Source organism: Aedes albopictus, chromosome 3 (genome assembly GCF_035046485.1).
Source record: "Aedes albopictus strain Foshan chromosome 3, AalbF5, whole genome shotgun sequence".
NCBI classification, from domain to species: Eukaryota; Metazoa; Arthropoda; class Insecta; order Diptera; family Culicidae; genus Aedes; species Aedes albopictus.
In genome coordinates this window covers 149,065,629-149,085,033 of record NC_085138.1, presented here as the reverse complement: position 1 = coordinate 149,085,033, position 19,405 = coordinate 149,065,629, and the positions used below count along the sequence as shown (strand labels likewise).

The window sequence follows — 19,405 nt, the reverse complement described above, 5'->3', positions numbered from 1 at the left end:
GATGAACTCTCAGGGGATTTTAGGAAGAATTTCCGGAATTATTTCTTGAGACATTTCCAGAGAAGAGGAATTTCCAAAGGAATTTTCAAGGAAAATTCTAGAGGAATTTCCAGGGGAAATTTCGGAGGAGTTCTCAGATCAATTTAAAGCGAAATTTGCAATCAAGTTCCGAGAAGAATACTCCAAAGAAATTCAGAAACCCTCCCACAATTATGCACACAGTAGCATTTTGAGGGAAAATTCACGGAGAAAGCCCCAAGGATATTCCTTAAGGAATCTACAGGATAATTTCCAGAGGAATTCTTGTTGAGTTTTGCAGAAACATTTCCAGAGAAATTTCGGAAGACTTTTGTTAGGAATGTCCGGAAAAATTCTTCGAAAAATATAGTGAGATTCCCACAGGAATTCCCAGCATAATTTATACTGAAATTTATACTGAACTATAAATGTCTCGCCTCACGTTCCATGTGTATTCTCCAGAGAGCTTTCTGTTGGAATCCCAGAGAGATTCCCAGAAGAGAAACAGAGGAGTTTCCATAAGATTTTAGTAAAATTTCCTCAGGAATTGCAAAAAATAGAATATTTACCAGAGCATTTCCCGAAAAATTTCAGAATAATTTTTAGAGAAATTCTCAGAAGAACTCTATTTATAATTCTTGGATGAATTCTCAGAGGATTTTTTGGATGGATTTTCGAGACATTATTCAGTGAATTTTCGAGATCAACTCTGAGAGAAATTTCCAAACAAATTCCGAGAAGAATACCCAAAAAATGAGATATTTTCAGAAGAATTTTCGAGGAGAATTCATGGAGGAAGCCGCAAGGATTTTCCCCATGACGATTCTGTAGGAGAATGCCTACAGAATTTCCAGTTGAAATTTTTGGTAACTTTTCCGGATGCATTCCCAGCAAAAATTGTAGTAGATTTTTTTTGGGAATTTCCAAAAGAATTCTTTTTAAAATTTAGAGAAATTCCCAGAGGAACTTCCAGAAGAATTCCCGGAGGAACTTATAGAAGAACTGAGGAAATACCTAGAGGAATTTCTAAAGGAACTCCTAGCGGGACTCACAAAGAAATTCAGAGGAATAGCAAAACATATTGCCAAAAGAATTTCTTAAAAAAAATCTCAGAGTAGCTCTCAAGTAGAGGACTTTTGATAGCAAAATTATTACTGAACTTTTCAGAAGAATTATTCAAAAGAGTCCCAGAGGAATTTTTGTTGAAGTTTCAGAGAAATTTCCAGAGGTAAATCAGAGGGATTCCCAAATTAATTTCCAGCAAATTTTGCAGTGGATTTTTTAGAATAATTCTTAGAGAAATCCCCACAGGAATTTATAAGAGGGATTATCAAATAAATTTTCGAAGGGATTCCCATAGGAAATCTCAAAATAATTACCACGGGTATTTCCAGAAGGGGTCAGAGAGAAATTCTTGAAGGTACTATCTAAAGAATTAATCTTAAAATTTTCACAGAATTTCGGTGAATTCTTATTCCCGGAGGAATGTTTGCATCTGGTTAAATTCGCGGAAAAAATCCTGAAGTAGTTTTCAAATGAGTTCCTTTTGTACTTTTTAATGGCATTCCTCAAGGAAATTGTGGTGCAATTCCTGAAGATTCTTCCGGAGGAATTCCTATAGAAATCTACGAAGGAATTTGAAGTCATGAAGTATTTTTTTTTTCATGGAATTTGTGACGAAACTTGAAGCTAGGAAACATCTTTGATTAAATTTTAGGAAAGTCATACTGTCTAGAAATTCTAGAGAAAATCCTTGGAGGAACTTTTAAAAGGGACTAGGAGGAAATCGTGAAGGATTTTTTGTTGAAATCCCTGGAAATGCAAATTGGAAGAACCCTTGAAGAAATTCCTTAAAAAATCTTTGAAATATTTTCTTGAAAAAATTTCCGTAGGAACTTAGCTAAGAGTTTGTAATAAAAAGTTCAGCAAGAAACCTAGAAAAAGTGTTTGGATAAATTCCTGAATGAACCTTTGAAGCGTTTTTAAAAAACAATGCTTTGAAAGAAAAAAAATGCAAAAATCCTTGAGGATTTCTTGAGAACTTATAGAAAACTTGAAAAGATGCTGGGAATGGACCTGTTGCGATTGTTGAAGCTTATATATTTCATGCTCTTTCAACAAGCTTACAAAACATGAGTTTTTCCTTCGCAAATTAAGTAAAGTCATTGCTCCCAAGACGAGCAAAGATAGTGCTTAAATCTCGTTCAAAAGCTGTTTGTGGTGGATTGTTTTTTATATTTCGTAACATTTAAGCCTTTGGAGCCGGAGGGGTCAAATATGACCCCAACATAGAAACAGCTGTGTGAATTCATCCATTTGATAAACCAGAATACTGTCTTCGGCAAAGTTGTTGCAATTGAGCCTTCTATTATCGGAAAATGGGAAAATTTGTATTTGGGACTTCATTGATAACTTAGAACATCCTGAACACCATGAAATTTGGAAAAACGAAATAATTGACCACTTGTTCTAAAAGCTGAACTTGGATGTGGGTTACGTTGATATGTATTTATGTGGCCTTTGTCAAGAGTATCAAAATGTGTTTTTTTTTATTCTGGGATGTTCTAGATGTTCCAAACTGTCCTTCAAATCTACAAGAACATTTTTATGTGTTTTCGCCGTAAATAATTGCATTGCATAAGCTACTGGGATCCGTGAAGTTCTTGACATCTACAATGTCATTTACAGACACTATAGGGATATTCCAGGACAGCCAAACTACCTTGGAGTTTAGGACTTCAGGTCTACACTCGTAACAGTATCCATATCAGTTATACTGAGTAACGCTGCATAATCAACCGCAGTTACTGGAGCAATCTGAAGCCTACTAGTTTATTATAAACATTTGGGGCATTCAGGGTCGTCCAAACTATTCTATGATGAAGTCCTTCAAATCTACAAGAATAACTTAATGTGTTTTCGTCATAAATAATAGTATTGCATAATCTGCTGGGATCCGCGAAACCCTTGAAATCTCAAATGTCATTTAACCTTCCTACGGTGTTCGGGTCAATATGACCCGGATCGCACTTTTCAGGCGCAATATCTTTTGATCCTGATTTGCTATAGCTTTGAAACTTTGTGACTTTAAATCTTTTGCCAAAAACTTATTTTTAAAATTTTGACCGATAATTGTGGCCGTTTCTGAAGGGCTGGACAAAAAAAGTTACGTTTAAGGTGTTCGGGTCATATTGACCCGGATTTGGTACAACAATTTCACAGTCATTTCTCAATAAAATAACAAAGTTTTTGTACTCAAAATTATCGTTAGGGCTTAAATTTTGTGGATCCGGCTCAAAACTAAGGTTCGGTTGGATGTGGCCACTTGGAACCGACGCCAGAGGGACCATGGTTTGGCCATTTTCACAGGTGGGTATTTTTCGCAATAAGTTATGCGAAATGCAGCTGATTTGAATGTTTGGAGTGCTAAATGCACCGGAAAAAGCAGCATCAAACTGCCCCAACCACTAAGCCAACTGACCAGATGAGTTTTGGCTATCAGGTGGCCACGGGACTAAATCTTGAGGCCTCGGAACGGCTTCTCGGAGACCCCCGATAGGTGACCATTTTACAAATATGGTGAATCCATGCCGTGCGACATATCAAAAGTTGCAGAATTTTTTGGAGAATACATCAGTGACCATATCAGAAGCCAGAAGCAAGATTGGTCACTTGGTGGTCCCGGAACCGATTCCCGGGACCCCGGAAATGTGGCCAATTCTCGCAGTTTATATGAGCTTGCCGTATGGCACATCGAAATTCGCAGAATTTCATTGGAAATTCACCAGTCATCAAACCAGCAACTGCAGACAACATTGTCCGCTTGGTGATCTCGGAACCGGTTCCCAGGGCCGGTTCCGAGGCCCCCGGAAATGTGGTCAATTCTCGATTTTTTTTTACTATGCCGTGCGACATATCTAAATTTGCAGAATTTTGTTGCGAATATATCAGTGGCCACATCAGATACAAAAAGCAGGATTGGCCACTTAGTGGTCCTGGAACAGGTTCCCGGTAACCGGTTCCCAGGACTCCGAAAATGTGGCCAATTCTCGCAGTTTGTATGACCTTGCCGTATGGCACATCAAAATTCTCAGAACATCATGTGTAGGTAATTCATCAGTCATCAAACAAGCAACAGGAAACAACATTGTCGACTTGGTGGTCCCGGAGCCGGTTCGCAGGACCGGTTCCAAGGACCCCAAAGTGTGATCAATTCTCGATTTTTTTTACCATGCCGTGCGAATTTTTCAGAATTTTAATGCGAATATATCAGTGGCCACATCAGATACGAAAAGCAGGAATGGCCACTTGGAGGTCTCGGACCCGGATCCGGAGGCTCCGGAAATGTGGCCAATTCTCGCATTGTGTATGACCATCTCATGTGGCACATCAAAATTCGCAGAATTTCATAGATAATTCATCAGTTATCAAACCAGCAACTGAAGACAACATTATCTACCTGGTGGTTCCGGAACAGGTTCCCGGGACCGTTTCTCAAGACCTCGGAAATGAGGTCAATTCTCGCATTTTCTATGATCATGCTGTCCGATGCATCGAAATGTGCAGAATTTTGATGCTCACATCAGGTATCAGAGGCAGAATTAGCCACTTGGTGGTCCTGGAACCTGTTCCCAGGACCCCGAGAATGTGGCCAATTCTCGCATTTTGTATGACCATTTCGTGCAGCACATCAAAATTCTCAGAATTTTATAATGAATTCATCAGTTTTCAAGCCAACTACGGGAAACAACATTGTCCACCTAGTAGTCTCAATTCCCGCAATGTCTTTGATCACGCTGTCCGATCTATCAAGAGTTGCAGAATTTTGATGCGAATACATCAGTGGCCAAGTTGAATGCCAGAAACAGGATCGGCCACTAGATGGTTTGAAACCTGGTTCCCTGGACACCTGGAATGTGCCGTGAGACTTATCAAAATTCATAGAATTTCATAGATAGTTCATCAATTATCGAACAACTGGAAACATCATTGTCCATTTGATGGTCCCGGAACCGGTTCTCGGAGAAATGTTGTCAATTTTTGTGCTAACCCGATCACCAAATTTGCAGGGTTGTTGTCCAGCATTCTTGCAATATGCCCTGCTCATCGTATACTTCCGGCTTTGTCCACCTTCTGAATACTGGGTTCGCCGTACAGTGCAACGAGCTCGTGATTCATCCTTTACCGTCACTCACCCTTCTACTTCACACCGCCGAAGATTAGTACGCAACGGTTGAAACTCCAAATACTTGCAGGTTCCACTCAAGCATGGTCCGTGTCTCGTGTCCATAGAGGACCACTGGTCTTATTGTCGTTTTGTTCATGGTACATTTGGTGCGTGAGTGAACCTTTTAGACCGCAGCTACTTACACTGATGGTACGCGTTCGAATTGCACGACTAATTTTTTTGCCAGCTGTCAGTAAAGATCCGATGTAGACGAATTTATCCACCTCCTCGAAGGTATCCCTGTATTTCGTTACATTACTGTCTAGACGGATCCGGTCGTGTTCCGTTCTGCCTACCAGCATGTACTTTGTTTGTGCCGCATTCACTACCACTGCGACCTTTGCTGCTTCGTGTTTCAGGCGAATGCCCGTCACCTTGTCGCAGTTCCCAGCGAAATTTGAATGAATGGATAGTTCACCTGAAACCCACATTTATGTGCAATGTGCAAATTTGCTGCATTTCCAATTTTCCGGAAACTGGGTCCTACGCCGCTAGGTGGCGAATATTTTCATGTAGTACTAACATGCTAACTTTCTTTTACATTCTGAATATTGATGAAATTCTGAAAATTTTGATGTGCCATGAGCTTGAGCTTGATTAATCGCCAGCAGTTGCTACACCAGTATCGCCAAATCAGTTTCACTCACACAAGGAAACAATGAGATAGCTGCTCGGGATATTCAGTGTTGGTAGTGTCCTATTTTTTGGCGAGAATGGCGCCTCAGGTTGCAGGTCAATGTGGAGAACGAGGGGAACATTAGCAAAACAACATAGGGGAATATAGGCAAATTTTCATAGTTGTGGCTTTCACAACCAGAGGCGTGCGCATCGTTTTTCTCTGCGTTTGACGTTTCACATTAGCGCCTTCTGTTGACGATATTGCACAACACAGTGATTCGTGCAACTTTTCCACCAGGTGATGGTAGTGTGAACTGGGCGATGGATTTCCATGAAAATCGTCAATAGTCAATAAAATAATTTATTACATATCCGGGTCCTCATATTCTGGGACTACCAAGTGAACAATGTTGCTTCCCGTAGCTGACTCGAAAACTTATGCATTCTCCAAAGAGTCTGGAAATTGGGGTATATCGGAAGGCATGGTTATTGAAAATGCGAGAACTGGCATAATGCTAGGAGGCCAGGGAACCGGTTCAGGGTCCACTTGGGGGACAATGTTCTCTTCAGTAGCTGGTTTGATAACTGGAAAATTATCCATGAAATTCAACGAATTTTGATGCGCCACATGGCAGGGTCATACAAAATCAGGGAATTGGTCACATTTTCGGGGCCTCGGGAACCGGTACTGAGAACCGGTTCCGGGACCACCAAGTGGGCAATGTTGGTTCCAGTTGCTGATTTGTTAACTGATGAATAATCTTTGAAATTCTGCGAATTTTGTTGTCCCATACGGTAAGGTTATACAAACTGGGAAAATTGGCCACAATTCCGGGGTCCTGGGAACAGGTTCCGGGACTACCAAGTGGCTAATCCTGCCTCTGATATCTGATGTGAACATCAAAATTCTGCAAATTTTGATACATCAGACAACATGATCATAGAAAATGCATGAATTGATCACATTTCCGGGATTTTGAAAACCGGTCCCGGGAACCTGTTCTGGAACCACCAGGTGGACAACGTTATCTTCAGTTGCTGGTTTGATAACTGATGAATTATCTATGAAATTCTGCGAATTTTGATGTGCCACATGGGATGGTCGTACAAAATGTGAGAGTTGGCACCATTTCCGGAGCCTCCGGAACCAGGTCCGCGACCTCCAAGTGGCCTATCCTGCTCTTCGTATCTGATGTGGCCACTGATATATTCGCAACAAAATTCTGCAAAAGTAGATGCATCGCACGGCATGGTAAAAAAAAACGAAAATTCACCTCATTTCCAGGGTCCTCGGAACCGGCCCTGGGAACCGGTTCCGAGACCGCCTAGCGAACAATGTTGTTTTCAGTTGCTGGTTTGATGACTAATGAATTATCTATGAAATTCTGCAAATTTCGATGTGCCATATGGCAAGGTCATACAAACTGCAAGAATTGGCCACATTTCCGGGGTCCTGGAACCGGTTCCGGGACCACCAAGGGACTAATCCTGCCTCTGATATCTGATGTGAGCACTGATGGATTCGCATCAAAATTTTGCAAATTTCGATGCATCAGACAACATGATTATAGAAAATTCAAGAATTGACCACATTTCCGGGGTTTTGAAAACCGGTCCCGGGAACCTGTTCCGGGACCACTAAGTGGCCAATCCTGCTTTTCGTGCCTGATGTGGCCACTGATACATTTGCATCAAAATTCAGAAAAATTCGCACGGCATGGTAAAAAAATTCGAGAATTGATCACACTTTGGGGGTCCTTGGAACCGGTCCTGGGAACCGGCTCCGGGACCACCAAGTGGACAATGTTGTTTCCTGTTGCTTGTTTGATGACTGATGAATTACCTACACATGATGTTCTGAGAATTTTGATGTGCCATACGGCAAGGTCATACAAACTGCGAGAATTGGCCACATTTTCGGAGTCCTGGGAACCGGTTACCGGGAACCTGTTCCAGGACCACTTAGTGGCCAATCCTGCTTTTCGTATCTGATGTGGCCACTGATATATTCGCAACAAAATTCTGCAAATTTAGATATGTCGCACGGCATAGTAAAAAAAAAAATCGAGAATTGACCACATTTCCGGGGGCCTCGGAACCGGCCCTGGGAACCGGTTCCGAGATCACCAAGCGGACAATGTTGTCTGCAGTTGCTGGTTTGATGACTGGTGAATTTCCAATGAAATTCTGCGAATTTCGATGTGCCATACGGCAAGCTCATATAAACTGCGAGAATTGGCCACATTTCCGGGGTCCCGGGAATCGGTTCCGGGACCACCAAGTGACCAATCTTGCTTCTGGCTTCTGATATGGTCACTGATGTATTCTCCATAAAATTCTGCAACTTTTGATATGTCGCACGGCATGGATTCACCATATTTGTAAAATGGTCACCTATCGGGGGTCTCCGAGAAGCCGTTCCGAGGCCTCAAGATTTAGTCCCGTGGCCACCTGATAGCCAAAACTCATCTGGTCAGTTGGCTTAGTGGTTGGGGCAGTTTGATGCTGCTTTTTCCGGTGCATTTAGCACTCCAAACATTCAAATCAGCTGCATTTCGCATAACTTATTGCGAAAAATACCCACCTGTGAAAATGGCCAAACCATGGTCCCTCTGGCGTCGGTTCCAAGTGGCCACATCCAACCGAACCTTAGTTTTGAGCCGGATCCACAAAATTTAAGCCCTAACGATAATTTTGAGTACAAAAACTTTATTATTTTATTGAGAAATGACTGTGAAATTGTTGTACCAAATCCGGGTCAATATGACCCGAACACCTTAAACGTAACTTTTTTTGAGCACCTTCGGAAGGTTAAAGACACTACAGGGATATTCCAGGTCAGCCAAGCTACCTTGGAGTTCAGGAATTCAAGTCTACACTCGTAACAGTATCTATATCTGTTATACTGAGAAATGCTGCATAATCAACCGTAGTTACTGTAGCAATTTGAAGTCTACTATATATTATTATAAACCTTTGGGACATTCAGATGGACGACTCTCTGGAGTTTAGCTCTTGATAGTAATAGTAGTTATTCTCACAATGAACTTTGAATTGTAATCTGTTAACCCCCTGGCATATCATGAGTCATTTCAAGGTTGTTTTTAGATCACGTTTGAGATATTTCAGATAAAAAAAAAAAAAACACTCCGGAGACCATACCTGCAGCTCTACACTTGTGATGATAGCTTTTGTCACTACTTTGGGTAGTGTTACATAATCCACTATACCAACGCTTATTGTTCCTCTGATAAGCGTTGTTATATATTTTTTTGGGATATTATGAACTTTCTTACTGTTATGAAGCTCAGTGGATGAAAACAGCCATTGTAACTTTCAGAAGACTTATTGGACATGAAAGATTGCAAATCGTAGCTTTTAATTAAAGAAGTTACCGTTACACCCGCAGACTTAAGGATCTAAACTCAAGAACAGTTTGGATGACCAAGGATATCCTGACTGATCTGATACTGTCTATTGAACTTTCAGAAGATTTGCTGGACATGATAGATTACAAGTCGTAGCTTTGTATAATGAAATAAATTACGGTTAGACCCGTAGACTTTAGGATCTAAACTCAAGAGCAGTTTGGATGACCTAGGGTACCCCGATTGATCTGATACTGTCTATTGAACTTTCAGAAGACTTACTGGACATGATAGATTATAAATCGTAGCTTTGTATAATGAAAGAAGTTGCCGTTACACTCGTAGACTTAAGGATCTAAACTCAAGAATCGTTTGAATGACCTAGGATATACAGAAAAAAAAATATTCTGCATGATATTCTACCATTTTTATGCTAGTGACCACCAAAACTACAGAAAAACGAAGAAAAAACTCCATAATAACGCTTGGAAAAATTCCGGCTTCAAAGGGTTAAATCGACATTCAGTTACACTTTTTGTATGAAAATCTTAAACTTCAAAGAGACGTAACGCTCTCCCTAGAGCGGTACGTAATATTTGGATGGCACCTTCGATCTTTCACTTAACGAACGAGGGAAATTCATGTATCACTGCAACATTCCTAGGCAAAACGTAAAACTGACACTTTTTTCTTACATTTGTTCGCTATCTTAAATGTGCTTTATATTTCTGGTGACATAACTTCCGCACTGCACATTAGCTGTAATATTCAGTGGATCTTATCAACTACTACAACTTTCATTCACTTCTAAACGATGTGAACAATCCAAGCATTTCACTTTTCACATATTTTTTTTTATCTTTTTTCATTTCAATCGTGGGCATATCCCGTAGAGGTTTCAGAATAAGCTATAGGGGTACCTGCCACCCTTGAAACTCCACAAGCTATGCCATTGAAATCGAACTGATTTTCTTGGGATTGAACGCTCTCGGATTTACTCAGGATACTAACTAGCGCAATACCGTTTACACTTTCTTTACAAACATATCATCTTCATCCCAGATTACAAAATCCATTCGCGACAACCCAAACTTCTACTAGCTTTCAACACATTCGCCACTTTTAATCCAGCTCCGAGTAGTACCAAAGCACGTGGCCAACCTCCGGAATCCAAGTGCAACGCCAACCGAACCGGGTGTAATTAGTCTCAAGTTGAAACTCTCAACTCCCCCAATTTGAGGGAAAATCTAAGCCCAATCAGGTGGTAGTCCACAAGTTAAGTCCAAGGCAGCAAAAAGCCAGCAACCAACAACCAACGCAACGACAACGGCAACAACGGTAGGCTAAAACGCGGCGGAGTCGAACTACGAACGATGCTATCGCGCCGGCAGTCAACTGTTTACTAAACTGGAAGCATGCTGGACCTAGCAGTGGAAGCTCCCACCGACCGAGCTGCTATCGATAGCGAGTTCTGGTTCAGAATGTGGATGGATACCTAGCAAAACAACACGAAGTCCAGCCAGACTCAGCAGGAGTCAGTCGGCTGTCTAGGTCTGTCTCTGCTCATGCTAGTGCCGGTCGGTGGGAGAATTTTCTTCTCGCTCTCACGTGTAGTTTTCCACTGTTGAGCTGGAATCCGGCTGCTCGGGGGGTTTGTTTTGATCCAGACTCTGTGGGTGTGGGTGTGTGGAGGACGGAACAGAATTTTCTGCTTGTTTTTCCCAGGCGTTGAAGAGGTGATAATCGCTGCTTGTTGCTTGTTTGATGAAAATACAGATTAAAGTTTTGGAATCCGTAAATTGTTTTTTTACGACTCCGACTTCAACAAGTTGAAAAAGGTGTATGCTAAAGGATTTATAGGATTGATATAGCTTGTTTCCTATAAACAGGGAGTTTAAATTTACGCATCCAAAATATATGACTGACAATGATAGTGATCAATTATGTGAGCTCGTTTAATACTACTATTTAAATATGTATAAAAGTCGAAATTGTTATTTCTGTCTTAGGCGTAGCGATTCAGTATCATAGACAACACACATCTTTTTCTTCTTGGCGTAACGTCCGAACTGGAATAAAACATCCTTCTCAGCTTCTACGAGCACTTCCACATTTATTAACTAAGAGTTTCCTCTGCCAATGACCATTGTTGCATCGTATGAAGATGCAAGGTATGAAGATACTTTATGCCTAAGAAAGAGAACAAAATGTCCATCACGAAAAGTTTCTAGACTGACAGGGATTGGATCCCGCCAGCCTCAGCTTAGTCTTGCTGAAGTCCCGTATGCTTGCCTTATTTGACCTAAATGGGATTTGATTGCGTTCAGAGCAGTTAGAGTCCTTAAGACTATAGGTAAGGTTGATTTACGAGGACTGTTCACGGGAGAGGGATTGGGACCATTTCTCCAAAAACTTTATTGAGCATAACTCACCCAATCTACATTGAATAGTTATGAGTTCAATTACTGCCTAAGAGTATCCTAGATTTCCCTAGATTATAGGCCATTGGATCTACAAGTGTAATCAGTAAACTACTGGAGCATTAGGAATGAATTTCTTACACGCCATAAAGCTCACCTGAGAGCCTGTGAAGCCCCTCACACCTCCTCGGCAACCTTCTCGAATTCCCTGAAACATAATAAAGCCCTTTGAAACCCCTCTGAACCTCCTGCAATCTCCTGAAGCTGACTGAGAGTCTCTGAAACCCTCCCTCTAAACCCCTCTGAGGCGTCCCGAAATGCCTTGAAACGCCTTAAACGTCTCTGAAATCCTACCATAGTTCTCCTGGAGCTTACTTGAAAGCCCCTTCAGCTCCCTTAACCCTGTGTTGTATCTATAAGCTAACTGGAAGTGGAAGACCTCTGGGATGGAGTGGAACCGATGCCTAATCCGGACGGTACGCTCCCCGCTGAATGCTTGTCACTGCTCCGCATATTTCGCATGAGACAGGGAGACAAAATTTGGATGCAATAGACGGGTTGTAATGAGCACTGGTCCCCCGACCCATCTGCTCGACCCGCAGGAAAGAAACTGGTTCGAGAAAGTTGAACCAAGACGCTGACTTAAGTGAGCCATCCCGAGCAAAAGAAAAGTTTCAATTTCACAAACTAGAAGGGGAGATCAGGTTTAGAGTACTGAAATTTATTGTTGTTGTTGTGTGGTGTCTGTGTTCAGGTGTATCCCACGGCGTCTTGGAGAAAACATCCTGTCCGGACAGATAAAGAGAACTACCGGCACCATGCCGGCTGCCTCGCTGCTCTGCATGCCATTAGCGAGACCACCACGACTTCATCACGACACTTGTTGGTAACACGAAAAGGCCTGAGATGGGCTGGAAGAGATATGGAATTAACTAAGGGATATCACATCTTCGTTCGAATCCTGTCAGAAATTCACTTCCATTAGTTCTTACCGATCTCAAAAGAATTGTTTAGCTGACTCCCAGTAAGCCATCGCACTTATCGTAAGAACCATCCTCATTATATAACGCATTCTACAACAATTAAGCATTAGGAACAATTAGCACTGAATACCCACAAAGAACTAGGCACTTTCGCTTACGTCGGTCAGACTGCACTCGACACACTATTGGATCGTAAAATCAACAGCGCTTTTTTTTCTTCTAAACCATACGGGGACAATCTGATCAACAGGAAGGTTAGGGTAGCGTGGGGCTGAGACCGTCTTCTACTACAAAAGCCAGGACTACTCTCTCCTCGACCCACTAGACACATTCCTATGGTCGCCAAACCATACGTCTCTTTGGAACCACCAAGAAGGTATTGCTTCAGAGAGGGACTAGTGCACATCGCACCCTCAAGGTTAGCTGCGTAGTAGGTTGTCCCAAAATTGCGCATGGTCAAAAAGCTTGGAGGCTCACCAAGCTAGCTAAGGGTGTTAGAAACAAACTTTTGTATGACGGCAACTTTCAGAAATGGCATTTAGAGGTCGCCCCGGTGAAATTTTTAAAAATGGACATTTTTCGTAATAAATTTCATACAAATATTTTTTACCGTACAAAAATTGGCAATACCAACTATTTTTACAATTTTAACTGCTTGATATGGATCTAAACTTCTTGGGAAAAATAATTAACGACATGTATTGCAGGTAACTTTGTGATACTGAATTTTTGAATTTACTAAAATTTGTCATTTTTTATATACTGTGCATTTTACCCATCATAAAAAGTATCTGAATGTAATGCTAATTTAATACAATTTCCATAAAAAGATAGAAAATTTTATGAGGAAAAACTTTGCCGAAGACAGCATGGCGTTTTTTCCATCCGTTTTAGAGTTATTCACAATTAAGTAAGTGTCTGTGTCTGCTTGCTAGACGATTGTGTTTGTTTTACCGCTCTATTGAAATAACGTTTTGCGTGCGTTTTACCGGTTGAATCAAACTTGTCGATTGATTGATTGGTGACTGTCGTCCTACATTACCAGTGCCCGTTGAAGTCAAATACGTTAATTGCTTGTTTGTGCCGAAATTGACTGAAAAAAATCTGTTCTGGTGGAGTCTTCGTCAAAACAATAGCCATCATCATCATCGTTGTTATTTGCATCGGACTCGCGAAGTCTCGTTCAGAAATAGGGTGCGACAGAATGGAACCGAAATGCTGTGAATGCCGATACGTTTTATCTGCTGGAGATATCTTGGTTGTGTGCGAAGGCTTCTGCGAAAGTGTCCGTCGATTTCATGCAAAATGTGTCGGACTATCGGAAAGTGAAGCTGATTCATGCCTGAATAGAAGCATTATGTGGATGTGCGAAGACTGCCAAACCTTGATGGAAAATATGCGTTTCCGATCTACCATTAATGCAGCGAGGGCGTTGGAGACTCCAGATGTTAAAGTGATTGAAAGCATTCGAAGTGAAATTGCAAACTTGAGTGAAATGGTAAATCAGTTGAATGGAACGATCGGTACATTGAAAACTTCATTTTATGTTCCATCGAATGCTGCCTCGTGTGATGCATTATTATCACCTCCGAAAGATGTTTCACCACTATCATCGACGAAAATTGCACCCGATGTGTCAATGTCTACGGCTGATCGTATCGAGGATCGTGTTGAGGTTCCTGATGGACGTAACGAAACATTCAAACTCTACCTTTCGAACATTGCGGTTGACGTTAGCGAAGATGAAGTAAAACGAATGGTCAGCGATGCTCTTTGTGTGAATGAAGTCTATGCGATCAACTGCCTCAAACCTACCTGGAAAGATGCTTCTTCACTGGACTTTATATCTTTTAAAGTTGAAATCGATAAAAGGTGTCGAGATAAAGCTTTGAACTCATTAACCTGGCCAAAAGGAATACGCTTCCGTGAATTCAAAGAGCACACCGAAACAACATGGCGTCCGGACCGTTTTATTCGATCTGGTTAAAATGATTTTGAACGATTTTGATTTCCAATTTAAAATACGGCTTTCCACTTGATTGAAATTGTGAGTTGTATTGTGTTTGTACTATTTTGTTATAATGTTTTGTCAGTTATATTGAAATGTTGAATAATGTTTAGCGTTCAGTGTAGATTACAAGCGATAGTAATCAATTTAGATAGTAAGTAGGTTTATTAATCAGTCTGTACAGTATCCTTACTGAAGATGTAGATAAATAAATAAATAAATAAATAAATAAATAAAAAAAAATTACCATTAGGTGAAATTTGAATTTTTGGTTTTTTTTGTAAAAATGTCATAAGAACTTTCCAAAAACACATATCACGTAAAAAATCACGTATGCTCAACAAGTTTTTGTCTTGATTGTGTTACGGAATTATGGTGACATCAGTAATGTTTTTTTTTTGTTATTCAATCCCTTCATATAGAAATTAACTAGCAAAGATTTCTTAAAAAGCTAGCTCTCTTGACAAGCTTGGTACTGCCTATTGATTTTTTAAAAATATTCTCCACAAAATGTTGAGCAATATTTGCACGTTTATCTTACTTTGCTGTCGATATTCTCAATTATTTTTCTACACGAAGACGTATGAGTCCTGGACCAGTGAAACAGCCCAGGAAACAGTGGCAAAGTGAAAAAAGGCGAATACGTTGATCCATACCAAATTAAAATCGCGATTACGAACATCTTACGTAAGAATACCAATTTTTAGACACTAAGTTCCAATTCAAGACATTCTAAAAAGCATAGAATGTCTTTTTTACATTAACTGACTATCTTATCAACACAGAAAATAAGATACGCCGAGGCAAATTGAAACAGATGAACCAGTGAGTTAACGTAATGTTATCCAAGGTTAGAACAATTTGATTACCATAACACATACACGGCAGACAATAAGACAAGGTAGGCTATTATTGGTAAACAACAGTTTTGGACGTAAACAAGTGACGTCATTTTTTCGTCCTATATGTTGTAACGTTTTGACGTTTTTATTCTGTTTAAGTAAAATAAAGTTTGAATTCAGTTTGATAAATTTGGATAAATCTGTTTTTTTTTCTTTAAAATATTACTATTTTAGTTAATTTGTAGCTTTTGACGTTTTTATCTTTTTTAAGTGAAATCTCGTTTATTAGATTCGTTGAATTTGGCTTGGAGTTTGAACCGTTTCCTATAATAGAGATTATCCGTTTCATGTAAGGTTTGTGTCTAGGCTAAGCTAATGACGATTCATGTTATGCATCTTATAGGACTTTTTCGATGGCGCTAAATAGTTTTGCGGCCATGTGCGGTTTGAATTTGGCGCACTTGTAAATAATAGTTTGTAGATTGTATAGACGACTGTTTCTATAGCAGGAAATTTACTTGACTAGAGAATTCGACTGGACTCCATCACTTTCAGTTTGAGTCGGCTGGAGAACAGAAGCTAGCTTGAGCGACCTTCTGCCAGTTTTAAGTTTTGTTAAAGGTGTGTAGTGTTTTTGTAGTAAATGTAGTTTCGTAATGTAGTGTCATTTGAAGTGAATTTAACGTTAATTGTCTTTGTTTTTCATTCTGTAGTGACTTTAATTTTGGATTTTGTCGCCAGGGGCAGATGCTCTGTTTCCTGTGCGTTTAATTGTTGTAAAAAAGGTAATTGTAAATTTGAATTCGTTTTTAGTGTATATTGTTTTAACTCTGTGTTTCATCCTTGGACCTCAGCGTCCAAGAGACGCTTTTTATTTCGGCTTCAAGCCATTTCCCGCTGCTCCTCGCCCGCCAAAACTGGCAGTTAAACGGAGCGTAGGGATGACATCCGGCCTACCCGCGTGCGGTTTAAGCACGATCGGGCAGAGTACCGGACTGCCGACACTCCCCCTCCGCACCTATAATCCGGCGAACGAAAAGGAGAGCGTATCGTCGACGATTGGCCACGGCGAAGCATCGAGTCGTCGCTTCAAGAAATCCTGCGCAGGTACGTCATTTTTAAGTTCATGGCCATGATAACACACACAACACACATACACACTTGACGAGCATTTTTGTGAAAAAGAATATAGACTAAAATGAATTCAATTGTTATTTTTTCGTGTTTCTATTGTTTTTGCTTTGTTTGCTAAATTTATTCCAATAAATTCACTTCAGTGACTCCTAAACGTTCTCTTAAATGTTTGCTAGTTGTTTATTCTGTTCGTTATCTCCTTTTGTGTAGATTTCTGTAATTGATTCATTCGTTCATTAGATTTTAGAGTTTTCAGTTGAGCCACGGCCGTTCGAGAAAGCCTTGAGGTAAGAGTCGTCTTGGTCGGGCAAACTTAAATATGAACCGGTGGTCTCTCGTTCGCGAGAGTGGCGCAAAAGCCACCGCGTTTTGACAATCTCGAGCAATTCGGCGAACGGTTACAATGTTGATCAAAATGATAGGGACTACTAGAACGTATTATTCATGTCTTTGAACGATTTGAACAACATCATTGAAATCCAAAACGGCATGTTTTGCGGAATGTATCACCTTCTAAATGATAAAGAAAATGTGCCGTGCGTTTGATTGTGTATTATGCTCGTATAAACTATTGTTAACCGTTAAAAATGCCATGGCCTACTCAGGCATCTCAAAATGGTACCTGATGATAAAGTTTCTCGCTAGTAGGTACCTTTCGGTATCAAAGAAAATGGATTTGTCAAAGGAAACAAAAATTCAATAAATGATGCCACAATAATTCCTAAACACAATGAAGACAAAAACTTGTTGAGTTTACGTGGTTTTTTACTTTTTATGTGTTTTTGGGCAGCTCTTTTGTGATTTTTTAAAAAATATACCCAAAAATATAAATTTCACCTAATAGTAAATCGTGAATAACTCTAAAACGGATAGAAAAAACGCAATCCTGTCTTCGGCAAAATTTTTCCTCATAAAATTTCCTATCTTTTTATTAAAATTGTTTTAAATTAGCATAAGGTTCAGATACTTTTTATGATGGGTAAAATGCACAGTATGTATATCAAAAAATGACAAATTTTAGAAAATTCAAAATTCAGTATCAAAAAGTTACCTGCAAAACATGTCGTTAATTATTTTTCCCAAGTAGTTTAGATCCATATCAAGCTGTTAAAAATATAAAAATAGTGGGTATTGCCAATTTTTGTACGGTAAAAAATATTTGTATGTAATTTATTACGAAAAATGGCCAGTTTTCAAAAATTTCGCCGGGGCGACCTCTAAACGTCATTTCTGAAAGTTGCCGTCATACAAAAGTTTGTTTCTAACACCCTTAGCTATCATTTGCAGGGTGAAAAATCTATATATGTATCCTAAGCAACACACAAGTCACAAAGAAGTGTCGTAAGCGCAGGTTTTTTGTTTGACACGAGTAATTTTCAAGTTATTCTGACTTTGAGCTATATTTACATGAATGTAACTCCTGTACAACTAAAAACCTGCGCTGTTGACCTTTGTGACTTGTGTGCTGCTTGGGATGTATTTGTTGGAATCCCTAGAGGAATTGCTGGAACAACCGGATGAATACCTGATCAAAATCCGGAAGACATTACAGCAAGAATTTTCAATAGCATTCATAGAGTAATTCTTGCAGGAATTAGAAAAGAATACTTGAGATAATTTTCGAAGGAATTCCTTAAAAACTTTCTTTGGAATTCCTGGACGATTTTCTTAAATAAATTCCTAGGTTTTATGAAGAAATCCATGAAGGAATTACTGAAGGAATCCATGGAAGGATTTGAAAATAAACCTTTGTAGACTTTTTGGATGAAATAGCAGATTTTCTAACGGGAGACCTGCAGAAATTTCATATTCATGATTTTCGGCAAGGATTTATGAGGTAATTTATGAAAGGTTTTCTAGTGCAATTATAGCAAAAATTTATGAAGCCATCTTTAGTAAACATGGAACAATTTCCAAAGAAGTCAATGAAAGATTATCTCAGTGATGTGAGAAATTTATTTTTTTCTAAAGGAATATATAGAAGACTTTCTAAAGGTAAGTTTGGTCGAATTTCCAAAGATATCTTAGGATTTTTTTTTAAAAAATCCCTGCTAGTATTAAATAATTACCTAGTAATCAATTAATTAGTTAATTACTTTCAAAACATAGAAGAATCCTTGAAGGAATCCCTAGAGTGAATTCCAAAGGAATCTCTGCCATAAAAACCGGGTGGATTCGTTTGACTATTTTCTGAATAAATTTCCAGATAACTACCTGAAAGTCTCCTTGGACGAATTTCTAAAGGAATCCTTCAAGAAATTTTAAGAGGAACCTCTAAAAGAGCTTTTCATTTTTTTAAGAACCCCTGAAGCAGTTCCTATAAGAATCTCTGGAAGAATTCTTTGAGAATTAAAAAAAGGCCCCAGGAGGAATAAATGAAAGAATTTTTGAAAGAAAGCCAGCAAGTAATTTCGAAGAAATACCTGGAGAAACTTATGAAGGAATTCCAAGAATATTTATTAGTAAAGAAAAATAAAAAATCACTGACAAACATATTTGCAAAATTATTTTCATGTGGATTGTGGAATAAAAATCAGTAAAATTTAGCTTCACTTCATAAATTGATCCTTTGATTAACGAAACCATGGTCAGTGTTAATTTAAATCTCAGTTCGTGGTAAAGTAAGAAGTTATAATGAAATGCCGGGAAAAACCATTCAAAAGGCAATAATGACTGATCCAACCTCAAGTATAAAAACAAATTCAATAATGTAACAGCTATAAACTAAATAACTAAAAAATGATCTATTACTTTTCAAAATATAAACTAGAATTGTTGGAGAAACCC

At 39.4% G+C, this 19,405-nt stretch overlaps 1 protein-coding gene across 2 annotated transcripts in view; it reads right to left on the bottom strand.

Moving 5' to 3' along the window:
• The window catches only part of LOC115253773 (gonadotropin-releasing hormone receptor), a 217,736-nt gene extending 206,991 nt beyond the window's left edge, over positions 1–10,745 (bottom strand). The window contains exon 1 of one of the 2 annotated variants that reach the window (XM_029871899.2): positions 10,376–10,745. The gene's annotated coding sequence lies outside the window, so the exon portion shown is untranslated. The remainder of the gene's footprint in view (positions 1–10,375) is intronic. The other variant, XM_062855693.1, reaches the window with a different exon arrangement.
• Between the last annotated feature and the right edge of the window lie 8,660 nt (positions 10,746–19,405).